This window comes from Corvus cornix, chromosome 2 (genome assembly GCF_000738735.6).
Source record: "Corvus cornix cornix isolate S_Up_H32 chromosome 2, ASM73873v5, whole genome shotgun sequence".
Taxonomy (NCBI): domain Eukaryota; kingdom Metazoa; phylum Chordata; class Aves; order Passeriformes; family Corvidae; genus Corvus; species Corvus cornix.
The window spans coordinates 143325807-143338254 of NC_046333.1; positions in this window are offsets into that span (position 1 = coordinate 143325807).

Genomic DNA, 12448 nt, shown 5'->3' on the forward strand with positions numbered 1-12448 from the left:
TCATTTAATTAGCTACCCGTGGCTAATTACAGATGTTCACAGGGTATCTCAGGAGTGCAAGGAGAACTACTTCATTCATTAGCTCTAGTTTCCTCTCACACTTTTCCAGGTGATAAACATCTGGTTTTGAAACCACAAGAGAATACAAATTCATAGAACTGAGTTCCAGGAGGGGACACAGTAATTTAAACTGTCACATGTAATACAAACCATCTTGTGTCAACCAGTTACCTCTGTATTTAAGACAATTACTTGTGTTGAACAAAAGCATAGCTTGTGGTTGACTAATATATGTACATGACACCTGATTTACAGACATAAGGCCATGTCTATCGTCTCACCAGAGATCAGTTCCAGGCATTAATCACACTCACTACTAAATATTTGGGCCTTATTCCTCATTTAAATGACTCTGGATCAGTTGGCAGCCACTACTTTTGAGCCACTGCTGCTTGAGTAAGAAACCCATTGGCACACAGGATTTTTTTCATTCAAAGGTGTTTCTCTGTTAACTTCTCCGTCATTTATTTATAATCCAGTCACTTCTTAGTCATTTATTTGACAAATCCAACACAATCAATATCTTAAATATTGTAGTGAAATGCATTTTCTCAAGCCTAAGAAATCAGGCGTGGAGCTCTTTTTCTTATACTTTTTTTTCAATTTTTAAGGTTGCTTTTTGCCCTTGAGAACACAAATTCCCACAGGCCATTCTGGCATCATCATCAGCAATACCATATACCACAGTGAAATAATTTTGCTTTTCCTACTCGCTCTGTTCATTTATACATCCAAAAATTACTACTTTAATACCTCTTGCTACAGTAATGTCATGGATATGCATATTTAGTGAATTTTACAGTTGCCTCTTTCCATACCAGTCCCTCATTTTGTATTGACTGAAGTGTCAAGAGAGCTTTGAAGACCTGTGACGCTAAAAATGTATAAAGCATGAGCTGAGCCTCAAGCACCTGTAAGTTTTTCAAAAAATGCTGCATCAACCACTTAAAATAAAACTAAAAAAGCAGAAAAAGCTGAAGGCAGAGATTGAGAACTCCAAATAAACTGAAATGAGTGATTAAGTTTAATATAAGTTAAATTTCTCTACTGAAATCCTCCCATTTAGCTTTGGCCCGTTTCTGTTGCAACCTAGCAGACACAGCAGCAGTGCAAATTTCGGAGACAAAATATAGGAGTTCTGGTGTTGGGGTCTCCCCCCCTGCCACGTGGTCCTGGGAGACGGGCCCTGGGACAGAGATGGGGCTTCCCTGCCCCTGGTCAGCCTTGTTCCCGTTGGTTGGTTTGTGTTCCCCTGCACGGGCAAGGACCCTTGAGTCCCGTGACTGGAACAGTTCCTCGGCAGAACCCCGGCCATGCAGCTGGAGAAATAAACATCTCTGAAGCATCTACCAAGAATCCGTCCATATATATTTCCTTTCCACGGGACTCCTGGTTTGGTGCAATTGTGTTACAGAATCCCCGCTGTAACAAATGGTGGCTATTGCGAGCAGAGTGAACACTGATCCCTAAGGACAGAAAATTCGTGAGTAAAAACCACTCTAGATCTCTCTCCTCTCACCTTGGTTTGGATATTCTCTCTGGACTATGGAAGAATCGTGGGAAATGCGGCTCTCTGAGCCACAGAAAGAAATGTATCTAGAAGTTAAAGGAATCCTTGAACAGCAAAACAAGAAAGTATTGGAACCGGGAGATCTAGAACATTTTTTTAAATGGCTTTTCAAAAATTTCTTCTATATTTCTCGAGACTTACTTTTTGATATTGAACCTCCTGGAACTTGCCATGGGTGTTTTTGGTACGAGATCTGGGATAAGGTAAGGGATCAAACAGAACATGGACTAGCAACAGCAGCTCTCCGTGCATCCCTTGTAATCAGTGAAGCTCTTCAGGAGCATTTGTATGGTCCCATTACCCCTAGAGCAGAGGATGGCTGTAATCCTGTGGCCGAGACCGTGTGGCCGCCATCCCAGGAGTACATGACTGCAGCTGTGCCAGCGGAGGTGCCTGTGCTGGATGCGCCCGGCACCCTCGGGAGTGCGCACCTTATCGCAGACCCCATCACTGTCTTGGGGTCCCCTGCCACGTGACTGTGAGTGAGGGAGCGATGCCGCAGGCGCTGCGGGGGTCATGGGCCACGAGCAGCCAGGAACCAGGGGTCGGCGTGGAAGCCCGCTCCGAGTACACGGCTCGGAAAGCCCTGTGGAGCGAGAAGCGGCGGCTTCCACAGTGACACGAGAAGCTGTGCAGCGCAGCGCCGAGCCGAAACGGGGCCGCGCAGAGCCCAGACACGCGCCAGAGCAGCACCGCTTGGAGAGCGCGGAGCAGCCGCAACGCGGGGGCCTGGCCGAGACGTTGGAGTCAGTGAGGCGGTGGCCATGCAGGACCGGCACCCACGACGAACACGCAAGCACGTGATAGGAGAAGTTGTAGCAACTAAAATCACAGGAACTGTGAAATGGTACAATGTCAAAAACAACTATGGATTTATAACACGAGATGATACAGGGGAAAATTTATTCATCCATAGACTGCCATTAAAAGGAATAACCCTAAAAATTACCTGCAAGGTGTAGGAGATGGAGAAGTTGTACAATTTGATATAGTACAAGGAAAGAAGGGTTTACAAGCAGCGAATGTTACTGGGCCTGGGGGTATTCCAGTCAAAGGCAGCCGTTATGCACAAAATTATAAACAATATCCATCCCAGCTATTTCCCTACCCACAACCTACTTTACCCTTTTACCCTATACCCAACATGAACCCTTTCCTAAGTTTACCCTATCCCCAGTTTATTCCTAATCCGTTTTTCACCCCATGGCTTCCCTATACAATTCCCTTTCCCTACAATTCCTCTCTGATGCTGAGGGGGGGATGAAAAGGGGGAGGGAAGAAATTAAACCCTCTCCTGCCTCAGTTTCCCCACAAAGCATGCTCAGAGAGTCCTGTCTCCCTTCTGTCAGCCTTAAGATGTTCCACAGAATCTGATTGGACATTTAAAGGCTCAGGAGGGTGGCTTGTATTATTTTAAAACTGTTGTTGTTATGTTTATCCAGTTGTTTTAAATCTCCTTTTATTAAAATAAAACGGGTGAAATGTCGGGGTCTCCCCCCCCCCCACCATGTGGTCCTGGGAGACGGGCCCTGGGACAGAGATGGGGTTTCCCTGCCCCTGGTCAGCCTCATTCCCCATCGGTTGTTTTGTGTTCCCCTGCACGGGCAAGGACCCTCGGGTCCCGTGACTGGAACAGTTCCTCGGCAGAACCCCGGCCATGCAGCTGGAGAAATAAACATCTCTGAAGCATCTACCAAGAATCCGTCCATATATATTTCCTTTCCACGGGACTCCTGGTTTGGTGCATTGTGTTACAGAATCCCCGCTGTAACATCCTGGTGTGTAATTTAGCAAAAATCCACAAGAGGGGGGTACCAGCCACAAGCAAAGCCTGCTCTGGAAATGGGATCTGCCTAGGCAGGTCCGCAGGAGGTTTTGCAGTGATGTTTCACTTTCATGGCATGGTACTTACTTACAGCTTCCGGGGACCCTTGGGAGTTGGACACCCAGCCCCAGAGTAGTTTTTACTTAGACAGCCCGACCTCAGTTGTTTTTAGGATTCTAAAGTAACTGAAATTGTTTCTACATAAAATAGTTGATAATAACATGTATTGAAGTAAACAATTGAAAATATCCAATCAGTCACTTCAGCTTTTGAGATAATAGGAAACAAAGTCTGGTTCTAGAAAAAAATAAAGCAGCACCTAACAATAGAATTTGTTCCCATGCCTTTATAGGAAGGGTAAAACCCCCAGATATCCCTTTTTTACAGGGGAGGTTACTGAATCAAAACTGCAGATCTCACTTAAGCCAGCACTGCTCATCTATGATTGCACCATACAAAGCAGTACTTAAATCCACATTTAACCCTTTTCCTTACATTTTGGCTGTAGATACTTTGTGTGGGTTTTCTTCCAAACTTGAGAGCTTGAAACAAGAAAGTCTAAAGCTCAAGTCTTATAAAATTTGTTTTAGATGTTGATTTTCAATGCGTCTACATTCTCTTTTTCCCAATGCTGAATGCTATGGAGAGAAGTATGTTTGTGACCAGGACACTGCGATAGCTGTTTGCCTGAAGAATTAAAAGGTCAACCCCAGGATCCTGACATTTCCAAACAATACAGCACGCATTTCTCCAGCCTTTATGAAAGCTGAAAGCAACCAGTGTTCTTGAAAATCATCCCAGTTTTAGCTAAGAAAAACAAACTTGAGTTTGTAACTTTAGGTAAATGTGTGTAATTTCAGGTAAATCCAATGTTTATGTTTCTTGATGTTTACATTTCCCCTGAAATGCCTTTGCACTCATTATGCACTCCTTTCTCCTTTTGAACTGTAGATGATTGCTGCTTACTTCTGCTGTCATCCTGGAGATTCGGGCACCTGGCACCTGTTGTAACTTAGATCTATTACAAGGGTGTGCAATGGAAATGCAGCAATTGTAGCTGAACCTCCTGGCCTGGAGGAAAGGGACATGGGCTCTTCTCCCTCTAGCGGTGACTATTGGCTCATTAGACATAAAGAGAGAGTACTGTAGGAGGCCATAAATGCTGTTAAAGCACTTCCTACAAGGGTTTCATGTAGGAATATTCATCTACATTTTGACAGCAGGGCTCTGGAGCATCTAGAGAGTGACCACGCTCTACCATGGGTAGAGGAATCTTGGAGACAATGCTTATCCCACCAGTCCTTGCTGTGTACCTGCCAACCTCCAGGTTTTTCCCTCACTCTTAGTGACTAAGTCAGGGAAGGGAAATTATCCAGCTTGAGTGTGAGTCCTCTTGGCCTTCCACCAGGATGAGTGCTTATGGCTGGTTGTAGTATGCAGCAGGTCTACAAAGCCCAGCTTCTTCAATGGCTGTATGGAGGATGTCCATCACCTGTCCTGGACATCACTTGAGAGACACCCAGCCATGCCCTAGAGGAAGAAAGAAAGCCAGGAAGAGCCATCAGCAAGCCTGATTCTGCTGATCAGCATTCTTGAAAACCAGCCCAGTCTTACATGCAGAAGGACAAAATTGGGAGCCAGGGACCTGCCCCAAGCTAGGGAAAGCAGAATGCATGGGACATGGACTTGGCATTGGCAAAAACATGTGGAAAATGCTTGAGCAGAGGCAGAACTAGAGAAAGACATTCAGCAGTCACTATCTAGAGATGAAGGGTGGAGACAGGCAGCAGTTTGGGCAGCTGTCTATAACAGTAGCAGTGAAGTGGGCTTCGGCCATGGTTCTGGCAACCTGAGTAGTCATCACAGAGAGACTAAGTGAGCTTCATCTGAAGTACAGGTTACATTCCTCTGGTGAAGGAACAGCATGTGAGATGGCATTGCAGCCTTTCATCCAGGGGTTCCACTGTCTCTCATTCAAAGCCAAGTTTGATATAGCACAGGTGAGTGAATTTCGGTCACTTTTATTGAGAAAATTATTCAGGTGTGAAAAAATACATGAAAGCCTCACCAGGTAAGACAAATAAGTAGCATAAATGAAGCAGCTGAGATTGTAACACTTAGGAGCATAAAGATTATAGGAGAATTCTGATATGAAAGACAAAAAGCAAATCAGGAGATCAGAAGACAGCAACTCAGTAGTACTGAGGATGTCTCTGCTCCACAGGGCAATGGAAGTCAGCCCTTTCCTAAGGCAGCTGGTGTGGGGTCAGTAGCTCTGACCCAGGAAGCTGTGACCGGTCCGGAGAGATGGTCCCGTGGAGGATCATCTTCCCAGGTCCCGGTGTCTTCCCTCAGCTGCTGGCAGGAGGGCCCATGCAGAGAAGGTGTCAGTGATTTTCAGCTCTTGATTCCAGCTCTTCCTCTGCTGGGCAGTCTCCAGGGCGGACCAGGGAGAGAGAGACAAGAGACCCATATAGCAGTTCTGCACAAGGCAGCTTTATTAGTCCATAGCCGGCGAAGGGGAGGCCATTGATGGGCTTCTCTCTCCCTCACAGAGGTAGAGGGCTGGCTTTATAGGGATACAGGGGGTGGGTGTCAGAGGGTAAAGGCCAATGGGTTACAAAGGATCTGCATAGGGTCTCCCAGAGGATTCTGGGTCTGTCTTCTTCTCACCGCAGCTGCAAAGTGGTTGCCTTTCGAGGGAGTCCTGCTGGGAGGTTATGCAATCTTATCTCAGCAGGCTTTCCCTCCAGGGCAGGGGCTGGGCATACCCCACACTTTCCCATCTGACTGAGGTTCTCTTCTGACAAGCAAAGAGCCTTAGGGCATCTTACCATGGCCAATGAGCCCAGTAGCTTATTAGTTCTAGCTCTGTATTTGTTATGTATTTTCATCAAAATATGTTTGGGTTTGGTGGTTGGCTCTTCAATAGTGTTTATCCTGCCCGAAGAGTTTTTGTTTAGAAAATAAAAGTCACCTGAATGAAGTGGCTTCTTTGTTCCACCTCCTCATCTGGTCAGGGTGAATCACTGTAGAGATGAGTATCTTCAAGGACATGAAAGAAGGGATGTTAAGTTTAATTAAATTAGGCTTGGACTTCAGAGGTAAATTGAAAAGTGTATTTTGTTTAGGAGTACTTCTTCCAGTTTTTGAAGATTAAGAAGCAATTGCACCCCCTAATGAAAAATCAGAGTAGATGCAGAACAGACTGAAAAGAAACAAGGAAGCTGGATGACAGAGAAAATACACATAACTGAGTGGAAGAACTTATCTGCACCTCAAAATGATGTACTTTCAGAAGGCTTTATCACATGCTCCTACAGTCTAAAGAGACAATGTTTAGTTTACAAAGCAACCAACCAACAACCAAAAACCCTGCTAAATGGAATTTGCTAGCTGTGTGGATTCTCTCCTTGTTTTGGAGGTCAGACATCTTGCTGTAATGTGCCCTTCTAGAGTCTATAATTACAGGCTGTCCTCATTCTTACTGACGTTTCCAACCCATAATATTCAAGTCATAAACTTCACCTCTCTTAGATGCCAAATAATTTATTTTTTTATTGGCAAGCAGTATTATTTGTTATGAAGTCATGTGGAATTTAGTATGTGGCAATTAGCCCTCTTGGGATTCATAGAATAGAATCATTGAGATTGGAAAATACCTTTAAGTTCATGAAGTCCAACCATTAAAACAGCACTGCCAAGTCCATCACAAAGCCATGTCTCTAAGCACCCCATCTACTTTTCTTTTAAATACTTCCACGTTTGGTGACTCCACCACTTCCCTGGGCAGCCTGTTCCAGCCTGACAACCCCTTCTGTGAAGAAATTCTTTCCTAATAATCAATCCAAACCTCCCCTAGTACAACTTGAGACCATTTCCTCTCCTCCTGTCACTTGTTACTTGGGAGAAGAGACCGACCCCCATCTAGTTAAAACCTCCTTTCAGGGAGTTGCAGAGAGGGATAAGGTCTCCCCTGAGCCTCCTTTTTTTTAGGCTAAACACCCCCAGCTCCCTCACAAGACTTGTGCTCTCGTAACTTTGCTCAGCAGATAAAGTCACTCAAAGCAGAGTCAATGAGGATTAATTCATGTAAATTTTTTTTTTGGTAGTATTTTCTAAGCTTTTTCTGCTGTTCCCTTCAAGTTGTCTGGCTTGTCCTTCCTATCTGCCCTCCAGAGCTCACCTGTTCTGAATTTATAGAGCATGGATGGATTACAGTCGATGCGTAATTTGCAATTCTACCTCATAGGAATGCACAAATACGCCCAGGTCTTCTGTTCACAGAGCTAGTGCACCTCTTGCTTCAGCATTGCTGCATATTGAACTTGAAGATGTGATTGTCTTCTGGGTGAACTTGAGCTCCAGCTATGTAGAAACAAACTATTTACCAAGCAAACAATGGAGAAAAGCAGCCTCTGGGGTCCATAAAGAGAATGTATTTGGATTGCATGCGGAGACAAACAGTACAGAGGCTGCATTTCTGTTCAGTGCTGCATTACTGCTCAAAAGGAAAACATTTTTTAAAAATTATGCTGCAATGCTGATATGTTTTCACACCCTACATCTGTCTTCTGGTTCTTCAACCTCTTTTTCCTTTCTCATGATCTGTAGTCTGTTTGCTATCTATTAACCCTACTCCTACAACACCATCTTCTCAGCATAAGCCTGAAGACTGTAGTGCCTTGTGAAAACATTTTGCTGTCTTCAGCAAGGAACAACTAGGAAATGTCTGTGAAACATATCATCAAAATCAGAGAAAAACACAAAACACTGTCACAACTGGTGTGAGGATTGTAATTTTTAAAATAATGACTTAGCCTCTCCCTTTCCATCCTTCCATCCCAGTCATATGACTTGCAATTATGGATATCATTGGCTGAACACCCCCTGACTCTACAGAGTAAGAAAAACAGGTAAACATGTTGATAGTATATTAAAAAAACACCATGTGAAATCTGAGATAAACTGGTAGAAAAATGGACAGCATAATCCCAGCCTTACACAGAAAACAGAACCAGGAAAGGGACAAATGCTTATAGATTTAGCTGTTGGTGCTGCCACTGGCTACACACACCCTGCATGTTGCCTGTGTCCCTCAAACCCAAATAACTTTAAATTACTGCCTGGATTTCCCAGGAATTACAGCTTTGCCCCCAGAGAGGTACCCTTTTAAATATTCTGTACTATCTAACTGCAAAGAACATAATAGCTAGTGGCTTTAATTCCTTAATTACGCATTAATAAGAGACAAACTATTTCACAATGTTCCTGCATAAATAAAAAGAAAATATTGCTAAACATCCCTTGGCACATTTTAAAAATACAATATGTCGTCAGGATGGACTTTCATGATGTGCTGCATAATATTTTAAACTTCTTAGTATAATTCCAGTTCATGCATTACATATGTATTTGATAATGTTTTTGCTGTTGTTCAGACACTAAGCTGTTCTTTTCACATTCATTAAAATCATTCTGAAAACATTTGCAGAGTTCTTAATTGTGATCAGTCTTGAAAATATCCAGCTGCACTGCACTACTTTGTTAAAAAAATTAATTTAACCACCCAGCTTGTCAATAAAATGCCCACATAAAGGACAGCAGTTTTTTCTTCCTTCACACACCAACTGATATAAACACAATGATTACCGCTTTTTACCCAAGTGGTCTCTTCCTTCAAAGCTTGGAGCATCTCTGATTCTGAGTAATTGCAGTTTCATATAATCATCCTTCTCATTCTTTGGGACCCCTGCCACCCCTCGTCCAAACATTTACCAGGCTCTGCTGCTTCTCATGATGATGAGTGAAACACAAGAACAGATATTTTTCTTTTGTCTTTCAGTCTACACACCAGACTTTCTCCATCTCTCTACCAGTGCAGGTAGAAGACCATTACTAATTAATTAATGACAAGGATGCATAGTGAGACCAGGCTCTTTGTCACATGTAGCCTGTCCATGGACAGCAAGTGTCAGTCTCATGCTGCACATGCTGTCACTGACACTGCAGACATTGGTCCTGATGCCTGTGCTCCTGGGGTAGTTGTGACCAGGAACCAAGAACATGACTCATGTTTTATGGCTCTGCAGCTTAAGATGGCACAGAATGATACCTGCTTCTGCACAAGAGGCAGGCTTCATCAAGTGATTTATTTTTTATACCCTGGAGTTCAGCCAACCATTTCTGGTTATTCCAACATCACACCACTGCCCTGCCAATTGCTGATTGTCCAGGTCTGAAAACAGCATTTTGCTGAGTGAAGCTGCATCTGGAGGAAGGTTAAAAGAAAAGTCTGTTCAACTTCAACCTCTTCTCAGGATCCTTTATTTCCTGGTTGTGAAGTTGTTATAAAATTTTAGAAATTCCTGCTTCAGCCTTTTCGTATTTGCTTCTGTGAGATTTAAATCATTGAAAGATGTTTCACAGTAGTCATTTCGACAAGACAATGAAAATGAAACCAGAAGTTTCTCATTTCAGGAACAAAATTAAAAATGCTCAGGAATGCCTGTAAATGGAAAGTTGGAAAATAAGGTCATGGCATTTAATGGCAATAAAATCAGTAGCTCTATCTAGCTATCCACCTTATTTACAATAATGTAAGCAAAAAAAGGTAGCTCTTACTGTGAACTTAGATTTGAAGAAATGTAAATATGCTAAGCTCTTCACCACGGGCAGGAGAGTGAGACTAAATGAAGAAGTAGCAGGGAGCCACCACTTTCAATGTCTTGGCTGGAAATACAGAAATGTTCTGATAGCATCCGAGCCTCGAACAGATGCATCTGTCAGAATTCTGTAATTGCTTCAGTTCTCAGCACTAACCACTCCGAACAGAAGTATCAATACAAATGACTCACAAATTACATAATCTTTAAAGAAATTTTGCATGAGTATTTCATAAAGGGAAGGCAATTTCTTGGGGTGAAAGGAGAACAAGCATGCAGTTTTGTTGATCACCTAATAAGATCTAATTATAGCCTGCAGCCAGAAAGACACCCACACTTACTCTTTCCCATACCTTCCATGAGTTGCTGCCCTCTGCTCTGGCTCAGGCACAGTGGCTACAGGGTGACTTGGACAAGACAGAAAGTTCATGTTCTGCAGTGGATTACACATACCTGTTGTGACCAAAATAACCTTACAGCTTCATCAAGCAGGATCGTCAGGGGGTGAAGGGTTTCTGGTAGTTGGTAGTAAAGGGGAAGAAGAAATTTTACTCTAGTCTTAAAATCATCATACCAGTATCTTCATTCACAGAATTCGGCTTTGGTCTGTTTCCTTAACTACCATTCTTCTTTCTCTTAGCCGCTTCAGCTTGTTCTGCTCCTTGGTTCAGTTCTGACTATGCACTTGCATTAGTCTGGTATTAATTTTCAGCAATTGTTGGTTCATGTATATCAATTTACATTTCTTAGTGTTTAGAAGGTTTGTGTTGTTTCCAGTAACTTGAAGGCTATGGCTCTTCTTGTGTTTGGTCTCTAGCATGAAATGCCCAGAGGGTTACACAGTTTAATTCAATCTGTGGAGACTGAACCATAAGAAAAAGACATTTTTAGCAGGCTCAAGGAATATTTATAAACTGAACATAGGAAATCAAGTGCAGATGTATTTAAGAAGTTCTGTCTCCAGTGGTTTAACTATAAAACTTGTTGACAGCTGTAATAACCCTTGTTCAAACTGGGAAAAAGCAGCTCTTGCTGTGAACATGTTTTTACAGATAGATGTCTACGATTCTGGATCCTACTGCTGCACCAGAATTCATTTCATTGTTGAGGGAATAACCATCATTGTTGGATGAGGCCTGTGTTATTATCAAGCAGAAAAACCTGTGTTTGATCTCTTTAGCTCACAGGATCTTTACTTTTAGCCTGAACTAACTGATGTGATGTATGAACCGAAGCCATGTCTCTTAATGGCTTCCAATTTCACCTATATTTATTAAAAAATGGTCAAACTGGTTTCATCTTGTTTTACTGAGAAGCTACCAGATGTTTCTCCCTTCTTCAAAATCTATTCCATTTTACCACTGCAAAAATCTCATCTCCTTTAGTTCCATGTGCATGTGATTGGTTTGATTATTCTTTCACCAGTTCTTCCTGGAGTCCTGTCATGTTTCACAGCTTCCTCACTTTGAAGTATTGTTATACTGTGAGAGACAGACATGTTAGATATTGTTGCATTGCAACAAGTACACAGCCCAAGTCTCTCTTGGAGAAATGAGAGGACCACAGTTTAGTGCCCTTGAGGAGTTCAATGCTAAAAAAGGAAGCTCACTGCATCCTGGGCAGCATCAAAAGAAGTGTGACCAGCAGGCTGAAGGAAGTGATTCTGCTCCTCTACTCTGCTCTGGTGAGACCTCACTGTTGAGGTGGGGAGCACAAGACAAGACAGACATGGATCCATTGGAATGAGTCCAGACGAGGGCCACAAAGTTTATCCAAGGAGATGCAGCACCTCTCTTATGAAGACAGGCTAAGAGTGATGGGGTTATTTAGCCTGGAGAAGACTCTGTGGAGACCTCACAGCACCTCTCAGTATGTAAAGGGGCTACAACAGAGACAGAGAGCGACTTTTCACAAGGGCAGGGAGTGACAGGACAAGGGGGAATGGCTTCAAACTGAAGGAGAGTAGGTTTAGATTAGGTATTAATAAGAAATTTTTTACTATGAGGGTGGTGAGGCACTGGAACAGGCTGCCCAGAGAAGCTGTGGATGCCCAGTTCCTGGTAGTGTTCAAGGGTGGGCTGGATGGGGCTTTGAGCAACCCGGTCTAGTGGAAGGTGTCCCTGCCCACGGCAGGGAGCTGGAACTAGATGACCTTTAATGTCCCTTCCAACCCAACTCCTCCATGATTCTATGATTTCTCCGATGGGTGTTGCTTTCCGGGCCCAAACAAGCAGGGGACACGGCAGCAACCCGGTGCTCTCGGCCTCCCGCCGCCCCTCAGCGACCCCGCCCCTCATCCCGTCACCACGGCAACCCCGCCCCGCCCTT